This window comes from Passer domesticus, chromosome 2, assembly GCF_036417665.1.
Source record: "Passer domesticus isolate bPasDom1 chromosome 2, bPasDom1.hap1, whole genome shotgun sequence".
NCBI lineage: Eukaryota > Metazoa > Chordata > Aves > Passeriformes > Passeridae > Passer > Passer domesticus.
In genome coordinates, this window is record NC_087475.1 from 70,149,845 (window position 1) to 70,163,061 (window position 13,217).

At 41.8% G+C, this 13,217-nt stretch overlaps 1 protein-coding gene and 1 long non-coding RNA gene across 14 annotated transcripts in view; one reads left to right on the forward strand and one right to left on the reverse strand.

The window, feature by feature from the left end:
* Nucleotides 1-13,217, reverse strand: part of MTUS2 (microtubule associated scaffold protein 2) — a 265,387-nt gene that overhangs the window by 227,779 nt on the left and 24,391 nt on the right. For 4 of the 13 annotated variants that reach the window (XM_064409102.1, XM_064409106.1, XM_064409100.1 and 1 more), the window contains exon 1: nt 7,511-7,841. The exons of 4 other annotated variants lie outside the window; for them this stretch is intronic. The gene's annotated coding sequence lies outside the window, so the exon portion shown is untranslated. Of the gene's footprint in view, nt 1-366; nt 420-5,929; nt 6,050-6,969; nt 7,842-13,217 lie in introns of those variants that run through there. 5 more of the 13 variants (XM_064409105.1, XM_064409107.1, XM_064409110.1 and 2 more) reach the window with 4 other exon arrangements.
* Nucleotides 12,266-12,788, forward strand: LOC135294190 (uncharacterized). Its single transcript, XR_010356354.1, has 3 exons — nt 12,266-12,311; nt 12,397-12,561; nt 12,670-12,788. It is a non-coding gene; the product is annotated as an uncharacterized LOC135294190 (long non-coding RNA).

Genomic DNA, 13,217 nt, shown 5'->3' on the forward strand with positions numbered 1-13,217 from the left:
TCCTCTTTTCACTGCAACTCCTTTGAGTCATTCATCAGAGAAATAGGCTGGGGGAGATTTTCAAAAGAAGTGACCCAATCTCAGCTTGGGGACATGGACCTGCTGCAGGGAGGCAAAGCCCAGACAGTGTGGGTTCAAAGCAACACACATTAACTGTGAGTGTTAGAAAACCACTTTTTCTGAGGGATCAATGGCAAATTATGTATTATATTAACATTAAGAACCACAGCTCAGCAAAAGAGGTATTTCTTAATGACTGTAATCCTCTCCAGCTGAATTCCTGTCAACTACATCCAGTTTCCTTCCTGAAACAGGCAAGCATTTAAGGCACAACTGAAGAAATTTTTTCTCATCTCAGCTACTTACTATGTTTAACCCCTTGAGACATGTATCTTCTAGTGTCTTGTCATCTCCAAATAAGTCCCCATTTTCAGTTGTTCACAGGCAGACAGTCAAGTGCTGTAGGCTTTATACAAACACACAGTAAGAAATGGACACCACCTCAAAAGTTAAAGTAGGATGAGTTTAAAAGAAAGCGTGGGGAAAATCCAAAGTCGTGTGGAAGAAACACTCCAGCAAAAAGCATTGTCCCAGGTCAGTGGACAGATAAAAGAGAGAAGCACTGATGACCTCCTGATGCTCAGTTTAGTGCTCTGTTGATTGAAACTCTTTAAGCACTCCATCCTCCTACTATAAAAAACAAGCACCTTATGTGGTTGAGGAGAGTGTGGGCTCCATGTGCGCTTTAAGAAATCTGAAATTTCAAACATAATGATGCTCTACAATGTAATTCCCCAGGGCATCCCTGAAAACCTGTGCTCTCTGTGGCTGGGAAAGGGTTCACAGAAAGGCATACATTAGGATGTACAAAAGCATTTTCTGAGACAACAAAACATATATAATGCTTTAACTGAGAAAACACAGAATCAAAGTTAAAGAGGAATTATTTTAATTATTTTAATCTATCCTGTGGCAGACAAATTAAATACAGAAGTGTTAATCCTTGAAGGCATATAGATGTTTGATTAGGCAAAGTGTATTGACTGGCAAAAATTTATTCCAAGATCAAAACCTGTATTGATTGCTGTCCCTATGTTTACCCAGTTTAACCAACATGGCCTAAGAGATTTGTGTTTAGTGAGGGTGGCTCTGAGAAGGGGCAGTTCCCTTTTCCTTTTCTGCTCTTTCCACCCCATTTAACAGGACTCCATGATGGTGCCCTTTAGTCCTCACATACTGTGGCTCCCTACCCACTTTGCTTATGCTTAATTCCATTTCCATCTCCATTTTCCACCAGCAGGAGCTAAAACTGAACACTGGGATGGGAGTTAGATGTAGAACAGGGAGAGCTGCTGCGGGTATGTGTGGCAGCTCACTGTTGTGACAGGCCAGCCACTGCCCTTCACTGAGCCTTCAGTGCCAGCAGAGTTTCAGGGGCACTTGTGCCACAAGAAAAACAAGGTTTTTGGCTGCTCTCTTCCCAAGGGCCTTGAATGAACAGTGCCATAAGCTAGTGTCATGCTCGGTCTGGAAGAGTCCTTACTAAATCCTTATCCAGTATCAGGAAACACCACATTATAAGATGATAACTTGAACCTCTTCTCCTTCCCAGCTCTACTGTTTATATATTTTCAGATAATTTCCACAGATCTGCATGTTTATGTTTGTCGTATTTGAGCCTTACAGATAGGAAATATAATATTTCTAGTTCCCCAGCTAAAAACTTCTCTTTGTTCTCAGCAGAGCTTGCAATGCCCCCCAGTCTAGTACTGCCTTCAAATTCAATTGATTTTTGTATTCACAAGCCAGACTTCATGGGAAATTCTGAGGGAACACAATGGACATTACATCCCAACTTAAAGTATGATCATCTATCATTACCACTGATGCCATTTTAGGTATGTCTGATATTACTTGGGCCCAAGAAAATTTATTTGGTGTGGCAGGCAAGAGTAGGAGGTGATGGTAGAAGGTGTTCCTGCCTATGAGTTGGAACTATCTGGTCTTTAGGGTTCCTTCCGACACAAACCAATTTATGTTTCTACAAACTATATCAATACAAGGTCAAAATTAATAATGTCACCTTTAAAAGTCGCTTCAATATTCTGTGATTTTCCTTTATTGAACCACATGTACGTTCATAATGAGTCTGTTACCTCCATGATAACTTATGATTTTTCTCTTAAGAGAGTTTAAGTATCACTTTGCTACAGTCAGGATTTAATACTATCTAATGACCTAAGCCAGAATAATTCTTTTAAATCATTGCAATATTGCCCTTCTCAAAGAGAAGATAATTCCAAAATTCTCATGACTGCTAAGCAAATTTGCAATGATGTAGTAAAGATGTAGGTAATTTCCTGTTTCATAGATCCTATCCCTCATACCTGCAGGGCATATTTAACTGCCTCTTGCTCTCTCCCGAGTGTAGCTGTTTATTTAGTGTTTCATTCATCAGCTATCCATGCACCTTGTTGGGGGCTTTTTCCAGCATAGATGAACAAGGAAGTGTGGGAAGGAGAAATCAGCTACAACGAAAGGGTTGAAATGCAAAATATTTTGAAGTCTCACTGCACTCTTTTCTGGGCTACTCAGAATAAATGTGAATGACCTACATACTGTGCATACACTTGAACTTATCAACTGGGTTAGAAAGGTTACATCTACAGTGGCCCAGCTCCAGTTCAAAAGCAGTGCAAAAAGAGCCCTCACAAAAGGAATCTCAGCCCTGCCTATTCACGTTAAAACAGAGCAATTATTCTTTATGATTCACTGTTCACTGTTCACTGTTCACGATTCTCATCTCTCTTGGTATTCACTTCAGTGCTGGACACAGTGCTTGTCATTCAAGTACGGAAGGATCTTTGCAGGTATGAAATGCAATGCAAATACCAAGCTTCACAATTTATTTTTTTACCAGCATTTTCATTTGAATTTAACTGCTTGGGTAATGAGTAGTTTAACCCCAAAATTATAGCAACTCTGAAAATAGCCTATAAAGTTTTATTCTGCCTATTAAGATTAGACTCATATTTTTTCTACTGGCCTTCAGTGTTGCACCAAAATAAAACAGATCTGGTGTTGCCACTACAGTTATGACAAACACATTAAAAAAATCATGCAAAGCCTAAGCACTGAGCAACATAAATCAGGATGCATAATTACACAGCAGCTGCTCACTGGCAGGAAGGAACCCTGTGAGCAAAATTTGGCCTGGTGATTTGGAATAGGATTCAAACAGATGCCTACACTTTTCAAACGGCTAAGACTTAGTTTACTGTTAAGACATAATATTAGCTAGATCCAAATCATTGTAACTCTTTACAATTTATTTTGTCTAGGGTGTGGAGTCATAAAAAATAATGCTCAAGTGTCAACCCCCTTGTATTTCAAACCTGGTTTTGTTGTTGCCTCCACACTTGGGATCAGAAACGAAAGATGTGTATATCTCCAGAAGATGCTCTGGGAGTGCAGATACTTCTCAGATATATATGTATTCAGCATACAGGGGTGTCAAAGGGTTTTGGCACTGCCCAAAAACTCCTGAATTGCTTTTCTGCATGTAAGTGCCTGCCTCTCACTTGAATGCCCAACGTGCACCTCCAGCTCTTCTCCTGGTATCTAGCACTGGATTCTGAGGCTTAGTACTGCAAGTGACCAGAAGCCTGAAAATGAGCAAAAATTAGCACCTAGCTTTAAATAAGGTTTTTTAGCCCTTTTATAGGATTTAGCCCTAGCTTTCCTAAAGCTCACTCATGAAAAGCAGTTTTTGAAAATGGGACGTGGCTGTTTGAAAATCTTAGACATTACTAAGGTCAGGGAGACTTCTGCTCTAAGGGAGCTGACAGCTTTAGAAGGAAACCACAGGAGCACAGTGGGAAAGTGCCTTAAATACCCAGCCCTGTTTTCAGTTACCAGCATGAGCACCCTTTCAGGGAGAACAAGTAACTCCCTTTGCCAGAGCTGTTCCAAACAGGCCATAGCCTCCTCCAGCGCTGACCCTCCCACAGGGAAGAGGGCACCTGCAGGATGTCCCCATCTGGGTCACAACCATCTCCTGCACCAAACAGTGCAGAGGGCTCTGCATTGATGGGAAGCTGGACTGGGTGACCTTCTGCACTATATCCTGTATCCTAAAAGGAGCTAGAAAGCCAGAAATAAGCTTGTTGATTTGTATGTGTATGTGTGTGTGTGTGTTTTCAACACATTGCCACCCCACTGAGCAGGGAGGATGGGAGAAGGGAGCTGATCTCAAGATGGGAACCTGGGATCCAACAGATCCCACGATGCAGACATGCAGACACATGGGTAAGCAGGGTAGCACACTCTTCCAAATAATGACAACAATCTTTTTAATGTATTAAAAAGTCAGCCAGAAAGGTGGTAAAGCAGATTTTGGGGGTGGAGGTGGGGGGGGGGGCAGGAAGGAAAGATCAAAATAATAATAGTTTCAAAGCACTGTACTTATTTTAGACATTCTTACAGCATGTTTCCATAGGAACTGGAACGCAAAGGAGCACACTGCAGCAGTGTTCACAAATGCTGTGTGGTTTGGTGGCTTGCAAGGGATCGGTTAAGGGCACCATGACCACTCCAGAGTCCCAGGCACCAGCTGCCTTTGTTGCACAACAGGATATTTTGCAAAATCTAGGAAAATAACCTTTTTTGTATTTTTTTTCCCTGTCATCCTGCAGGCATGGCTGCTTTCACATCCATGTGTAGCCTCATTCCTGAGCACTCCCCACCCAGATCCACCTCATGTGGGGCATGAAGACAGCAGTGTTTAACCCTGATTGTTTGGTTGCTGTGGAGGTGGTGTGTCCTAAGGAGTAGCAGGTGGGTCTGGTTTTTGTACCCAGCTTTAGTACCCACCTGCTGGGTGATCTTGTGCAAGTCACCTCAGGTCAGATCTGCTCCATCTGTCAGCTGCCTGAAATGCATCTCACCCAGCTCTGCAGGTGAGCACTTCTCTGGCCAACTGGACAGCTTCTGTCCTGCCTGAGACACCCACACCATGGACAGGTCTCTTGTCACATTCGTACACTAAGCCCTTTGCCCACATGTCAATGTGCCACGTGGCAACTGATTTTCTCCATTCAAAATTGCCCACTGCAATGTGAGGTCTGTACTGCAGCTCACCAGAGCAGCATTTAACTGCATGAAGTGAGTGTTGCATGTCTTGGAGCAAGGCATGGGCACGGGGTGCTTTTGGAAACCTTGCTGGTGAGACAGCACTGGAGGATATTTATGATGTAGGGGGCCAGACCTGGTGTAGCATCACCCCTAACTCCTCCTGTGCCAGCCCCCTCCATAAGCTGTCCTCAAAATTAAAACAGGTTCTTTCTCAGAGGAAAGTAATTAGTTGTCTCCAAAAAGCAGCTCTAGAAGCAAAGAAACCCAGGCAACAAGACAAAATCCAGGCAACAAGAACCTGGGACTCAGCAGGAGAATGAAGCTATTTAACTGCATTTCTCAAAGAAAACAAAGATGCTCCAGAGTGTGAGGAACTGTGCACCTCACCCTGTGGTAGTGAGCCTAAATGACCAGTTTAACTTCAGATGGTGAAAATGAGACAAAATTCCTCCCACGTCTTGTGCTGTCATTCCTCAATGCACACAACAGTTCAGTGGCAACAATCCCATTTGTAAAGGATTTTCTCACCAACTTGTGACAAGGGCTGTGTAAGCACTGGTTACTTGTACTTATGGATTGAGAAAAAAGTAGAACTTTGTTACTTATGGATTTGAAAACTACCTAGTATTAATATATATTGAGACCTGCCTCACTCATACAAGTAAAGGTGGATAATTTTTAACAATCATGGTAAAATATATCCTTCCTTGGACTTGCCAGATTTAATGTCACATGCCAGTAAGAAACTAAGCCAAAATTCTGGCCAAATGCCTCTGTCCAGAAGTATCATCCATACCATAGCCAGCAGAATCACAGAGAATCACAGAAATTGGAAGGGACCCACAAGGATCATCGAGTCCAACTCTTGTCTCTTCACAGGACATCTCAGCCCAAATGCTCCATCACTTGTAACGACCTACAAATATATTTATGCTGTTGTGAAAGTGCAAAAACTCTTTTTAAAGCTGCATTTTGTAAATTAATTCAGTGGTTGCCTACATCACAGAGGTATTTTATAAACACTATTACAAAAACATATAAATTAAGATATTTAGATACTCCACATACTGCAATGCTTCTTTCTCATCAAAACAGCTTCCACTGTACATATTGCCATAGGAATTAATATTTAATTACAGATTTAACAAAGAAATATAAATGTAGGATGTCTGAACCCAGGTCTCATCTCAAATGTTACAATGACAGTTCCTGTCAGTGTAAGGATAGAAGTGTCTGGGAAGCCTTGACAGCCTCACACAGAAATTCTGTATTTAAAATCTGATTACTTAAAAGAGAAAATTCTGAGTATTCAATCTTTTCACACTTATCCAACAAAGCAACTTTGGGAATGTGCATTGAAACTTTCACTATGTTTGCACCCTGTATTTTAAGGATACAAAGCAATATGTTACAAATATAGATATTTATGATTTTTTTGCCTGTAAAGTCATACACGGAGGTAGCAGAAGACATGCTTTTAAGGTAAATTTTCAAATCTGAGTGAAATTAAATTAGTTAAACCAGTGCTGTAACAAAGACACTAAAGCAGGATGTAAATTTTGCACACCTGCATGTATTTGCACAACTCCATAGGCAAGCACCAAAATTCCCAGCGGGGAGTAAAGTCACAAGCCACAGTGAGATGGACTAAACACAGAGAACAGTTTGCTTCACTACCCAAACTAAACAAAACAACACATATAGATGCAGTGAGTATATAGATAGTGTAGAGATATTAGGATTTCTGATACTGCTATTTTTACCTTGGATAACTCAGTCTAAAATAAAGAAGAATACAGTGTCCTGCACTGGACAAGCTGGCTGCTGTGAACTCACCCAAGCATTCAGCTTTCTGTTCTGGGTTCCCTTGTGGGCAAGACAGATCCAGATCTTCTCTCTCGCACCCAAACTTTGTTTGTTTTTACCCGAGACCACATCTCACTCCGAGAAACCATTGTTTTCAAAAAGAGCAGAGTGAGCCCAGCAAGGGTCAGGCTGCAGGACTTCTCTACGGGCTAAGAACAAGCAGAGATCTGCCAATCTGGCCACCCACTCCAGAAAGCATTTCTCCAGCTTAGCTTTCCCACCGTAAATTCTTCATGCAGAGAAACAATTAAAAATTAAAAAAAAAAAAAATAAAACCCAAACAATCCAGTCGTTTATCCTCCAGGCTGGAGAGAAGGAAAGAGGCTGCCACAGCAGTGCCTGTTTTGAATGCTTGGCAGGTACACAAGCACAAGAGGGATGATGCTATAGATAAGCATAGACAGAAATAGCTAGAAGGATGAGCTGGCTCAGGGTAGCAGTGATGAAAGGCAGCAATCTCCCTTCTCCTTTTCCTGGTGTATGAAAACTAGCAGCTGACCCGCAGACTCACCGAGAGTGTTGGCAGGAGAGGGTCCCTCCAGGCTCTGAGCCTCACACTGGAAATATCCTCCTTGCACAGATCCCCTTCCCCATCTTGAATACATGCTTTGAAGGCTGCATCTTCTCAGCCTGCTTCTGACTCAGAGCACAAAACCTGCTTGCTGCCTGTCGGGGGTTTTGGTGCTGTTCCCAGAATCCTGCCAGGAAGCTGCAGCTCACAGATCCCCCTGCGCCAGCAGGAAAATCCAGTAACTGTGGCTCAGAAAATACTGCCAAAGCACCAAACTGAAGAATCTGGGCAGCCACCTCATCTCTCCCCCATGAGCAGCCTCACACAGCTCTCCCTACTGCTCATACCAGCCAACAAAGAGACAGAGATGTCACCTGGCACTTATGCAATTCTGCTGCAATCATACAGAACAGTTAAATGCAAGAGTTTCACGCAGCTGCCACCATTTAATCACCATTTCTTCCCTGCTCCTTTTCTGTATGGCAACAAATTCTAATTTTCTTCTAAAATTGGAAAACAGTCTCACCTGAATGTGCCTGCACTGGGGAAGAAGAAGGATTAAAAATCCTGCTTTTTAAAGCTGCTTGAGCAGGAAAAGATTAGTCAGTGCCTACTTTACCCTGTGCAGTATCAATATCCAGGAACCCAGATCCTTGGCTGTCAGTATGATGGGACACCAGAGAAACTTCACGGCTTGGAAAGGGTTGAGATGGGCAAGGACACTGAGCTCAGCTAGAGGTGGCAGTCTGGGAAGGGAGACAGTCCTCCTCAATCTGAGAAAACTGAGAAGGAGGGAAGCAAAGAAAGGCAAGAGTCACAAGCATTAGCACTGTGGTTTCACTGATGGGGAGCAAGGGTGATTGAGGGCATGACAAGGTGTGCACCAGAGAAGAGATAAACTACAGAAGACTAGGAGTGGGTCACAGACAAGTGAAACTATGCAATACAGCAGAATTCATGAGTGGGGCAAGCAGCCAGGAATGTGAGAACACAACAGAAGGAGGGAACAGGCATGGGAAGAAAGTGATGTCATGAGAAGTGGAAGGAGAAGAATGATCTGAGAAACAAATTAAAAACTCAGTGCTTAGAAGAAAATAAGAAAAAATAAATTACAAACTAACACCCAACGTAATTTCAAATAATTTTGTTAATCTCTTGAGCCTGAAAACATCACATTCTGACACATGTTCTGATTCCCTTGTTACCACTGAGGGATACATTACTTCAACCACTAAACCATGTTCCTGTACCCAGGAGGAAATGTCCTGAGGGACTTTCCTCACCTCCTTCAGAGCAAGGGGACAGAGGACCTCTAGCCCAGTGTTGGTGGCAGGGCAGACAGGAGCCACGCCACCACAGAGCGTGGTGGAGCCTCTTCACCTCCCATGCCACCACTACATCAGCCTAGTGGAGGGGCACGTCCAGATGTGGGATCAAACACTGCTATTATGGGAGAGCTGCTGCCTCGCTCACCAGCTGCCAGCACTGTCAGCTCAGGCTGCTGAGGAAACCTCATAGGCTACAGCTATCCCATTCAATTAGTCATTCCCAAGTAGCTTCCTGGGAATAAGGTCACCTTCCAAGATAGGACTGAAATGGGTGACTGCATGCATCTGTCTGATGGGGACATGGCCTGACCCTCCAACTCCTGAAAATAGACCTGGGAACCCACTGGGAGAAAATTGCCTGGCAGGGGTCTAATTTAGGACAGGAACTGCTCCAGCAGCTTCCCAGGGTCAGCAGACAGGCTCTCCTTGGGGCCTGGCAGTGCCCTTTGCTAATAGAGACAAACCTGTAGCTTAACATAATACTGCAGCTGGTCAGAGAAAACCTATTATTTTTTCATCCCACTGCATTTGTCTCGACTACCCCAGAAAATCAGAAAAAAATAGGATGTTTGTCATGGTAGGAAAACTCAAGAACCTTAAATAAATGGCTTTTGAGATAGGGCTGATAAAGAAAAACCTTAGGTTCAGAAAGATAAAACCTACAAGCGACAGCAGAGATACAAATGGAAGCTTAAATTTGACGTGGGAAAAAAACCCAAAGCAGCAAGCTTTAAATAATTTGTGCCCAGGCAGAGTCTTCAGGCACATTTATTTACTGTTTTCCATGAAAGAAACCATTATTGTTAGAAAAATTACTGCACATTTTTTTGATGATGTTGTTTTGTTGGATAAGAACCAATGCTGCCTGACAGTGCTTCGGCAGTAGTACTAGAGCACTAGAGCACCCACTGTAGTTTAAATTAAAGCTTTTCAAACTCATTAAACAAAGTATATGCAGACCATTAAAATAAAAAGGGCATTTCAAAAATTCACAGGGTGCAAACTGTTCCTTTCTAAAACATTCCTACAAGCTAGGGTTACCTCCTTTCAGATTAATGGAGAAGTAAGTATGAAAAGCAGGTAACCATGACCTAAAGAAACTAAGAGTGAAATGTTGCAGCAGTTGATTGGAATAAGTACTTTGTACCAAGCTGCTGATGATTTCAGACCTGCCCTGTGTTTTTCTGAACTACTTTCAAAAATAAGGTGAACTGTCACCACGTGTTCTTTGTCAAAGAGGAGAACACAGTTAAGTATTTGCAGTTTGATATTTACCATTTAAATAATGGGTAAGAAAACAAGAACAGTAACAGATGGGCTTCTTTTAACTGAATTTAAGTTATTTAGAGCTATTTCTGGGTTAAAAAAAAAAAAAAAAAAACCACAAACCAACACACACACCAAAAAGCAAACACAATATGCCTTCCTGCTGCATATTATTCATCTGAGATTTAATATCTACATTTGTTGAAATAAAAGTGAATTGGAGTCCAGTTTTTAAAGTATATAGTTGATACAATATAGTGCCCCATTTTTAACTTGCAAAGGTGTTGAAGGAGCTGTTTTATTTGCCAAGAGTCCCTAAATATTACTTCATATTTTCACTGGGATTTGGATGCTGATTATTTTCACAGCTAAAAACCTGCCTGGTATGTTTGGTCTTCCTCACCAGCACCCCAAGTGAAAAATCTGTCTTAAGGTCTTTATTCCACCAGGAATAAACACTTTTGAAAACTAACTGGGAGTCTCCTTATAGGCAACAATACACATACAGCTTATTTCCCAGTATAGTTTTAGGAGGACACTCTTCCACCTGCATTATTATTATTATTATATAAGCTCTTGTACAAAGACCACTATTAGTAAATAAACCAGTGACAGATACCAGCACTTCTCATCAGTCAAGCCAGCAACAGCCAGAAAAACATACAAACCCTTTTGCCACCAAAGGTATATCCCCAAAAATCAGATGCAAGAATACCATGGACCTAAGCAGCTCACAAGAGCAGATGCAACACCTCTAGAAATAAAAAATTAAATGCTTTCTTTCTCTACAAAGAACTTGTATGTCAAGCATGTTGTGCTGGTTGTGGCTTGTAGAGTTAATTCTCTTCACAGTAGCTGCTAACTGGACTGTGTTTTGGATTTGTGCTGGGAAAAACAAAGTGTTCATAATCCAGAGATGTTTTGGTTACTGCTGAGCAGGGCTTACACAGGGTCAGGGCCTTTTCTGCCTCTCACCACACCCCACCTGCCTGGGGGCTGGGGGTGCACAAGGAGCTGGGAGGGGACACAGTGGGGACAGCTGACCCCAGCTGACCAACAGGGTATCCCAGAGCAGGTGCTGTCATGCTCAGCTTGTGAAGCTGGAGGAAGAAGGGGGGGATATTTGGAGTGATGGGGTTTGTCTTCCCAAGTCACAGTTCTGCATGATGGTCCCCTGCTCTCCTGGAAATGGCTGAATATCAGCCTGCCCATGGGAAGTGGTGATTTTGATTTCTTGTTTTTCATTGCTTGCATGAACAGCTCTTGCTTTCCATATCAAACTATCTTTATCTCAACCCACAAGTTTTCTCATTTTTACTCTGCAAATTCTCTCCCCAATCCTGCTGGTGGGGAATGGACGAGGGGCTGACTACAGGCTAAACCATGACAAAAAAATATTAAAGTCTACAGCTTAAAGGAGGTTTTTGGGTTGTGTTGTTTGGGTTTTTTAAATCATAGCTTCTGAAAAAAGTCATTACTGATTTGCTTCAGAAATAAGCATATTTTAGCTTAATAGACTTATGTATTTATCCTTTATCTAAACTGAAAGCATTCACATTCAGTTACTGTGTAGCAGAGCCTGTGTAAGCAGCGAGTTAAGATCACCATCAGAATCACTTTTTCTCTGACATCAATACATGATTCCCATTACAGAATAGAAACTGTCTAGGAGAGAAGTTCTAATTGTCCATACTGCACTTCAGCATGCAATTGTAGAATAGCTTTTTGGGGGTGGATTTTTTTTCCTTGCTTTTAGTGTTTGTATGATTGACCATGTTGAAATCATAGAGATGAAAATCCTTGAGCTGCAAAATCGTCAAAGCTGCCCTCAGCCATTGTGAGATCCAGAAGTACTCCTTGATTTCTCCACACACATTCATCTCTGTCTTTTCTGAGGAACCTGCTAACTAGGATTATCTTACTGCCTGCCTTCTACTGTATTAAAATGCTAATCACTGGGGTGTTCCATGCTTTAATCATCTTTCCATAAAGGAATTTGAAGGTGTTTTACAGCAGTAAAACACATTCTCAGATCAGAGCTGAAGCCCATCAGGCTTCTCACCCTATTTCCAATATCAGTATGAACCATACTTCTTCATAGGATGACATAAGAGTAATGCAGGGAGCATAGAAGGAATAAACATTCCCCTCCTCTATGACCCCATAGCCTCAGATCCAGCCATTACAGACCAAATGAGCTCTTACATGTAAGGGTTTACTTTATGTCCAAGTACATCCTAAATTACTACAGTTTATATGCATGACCTGTCTTCTTTTCAACTTCCTGGCCAGCTTCAAGCAACTGTGGTGGAAGTGCTGAATTCCCACAAGTTTTGTGAAAGTTGGTGATCAGGGAGTAGAGCTGAAGAAAGCATGTAAAGTAGCTTTCACTTCACATGACAACAGAAAGTCTTCATTGGAAAATTTCTCCTTCACGATGAGAAAGCTGCAACTGGAGTAAGTATTTTATGATACACCAAGGAATTGATCTCTTCATCACAGTTTCTTTCCCATGGTGACTGTCTATTGTCTAATGAGGTGCTACTGTGATTTATGTTTCCACAGCAATTCCAGCATCACTAAGGACTCTCCCCTGTGTGGCTTCTCTGGCTTCCTACAAAAGGGCTTTGTACAATTCAGTAAAAAGGAAACTAATCATGAGAGAAAAATCCAATAGAAACCAAGCTTCAGTTGTTCTGCTAGTTTTGTGACCATTTCCATAATTCTGTAGTCTTAAAACCCATAAAATTGTCCCGTTTTAAAAATTCTACTAATTTTTGGTGTATATGGACATTTTAATTGTGTTTCATGGACACATTAATTGATAAATGCAACATCTCTTTATGTGAAAGGGATTTGCTCTTTTTCTCCTGAATCAACATTTGATTTTAAAGGCTGTCCCATTGCTTTCATGGTAGAATGTAGAGTGATTGGAGCTCCCAGCACTCATAAGAAAATTCTCTAAAGTTAATTGAACACAGTGGAAGTGCACCAGATAGTTCAGAAACAGCTTCCTCCTACCCTTATTTTTGCTGATACTCTTATTTGGACATGGTAACATGTTCTGCACACAAGAAAAACTCTCTAAGTACTCCTAACACTGTGTAAGAACT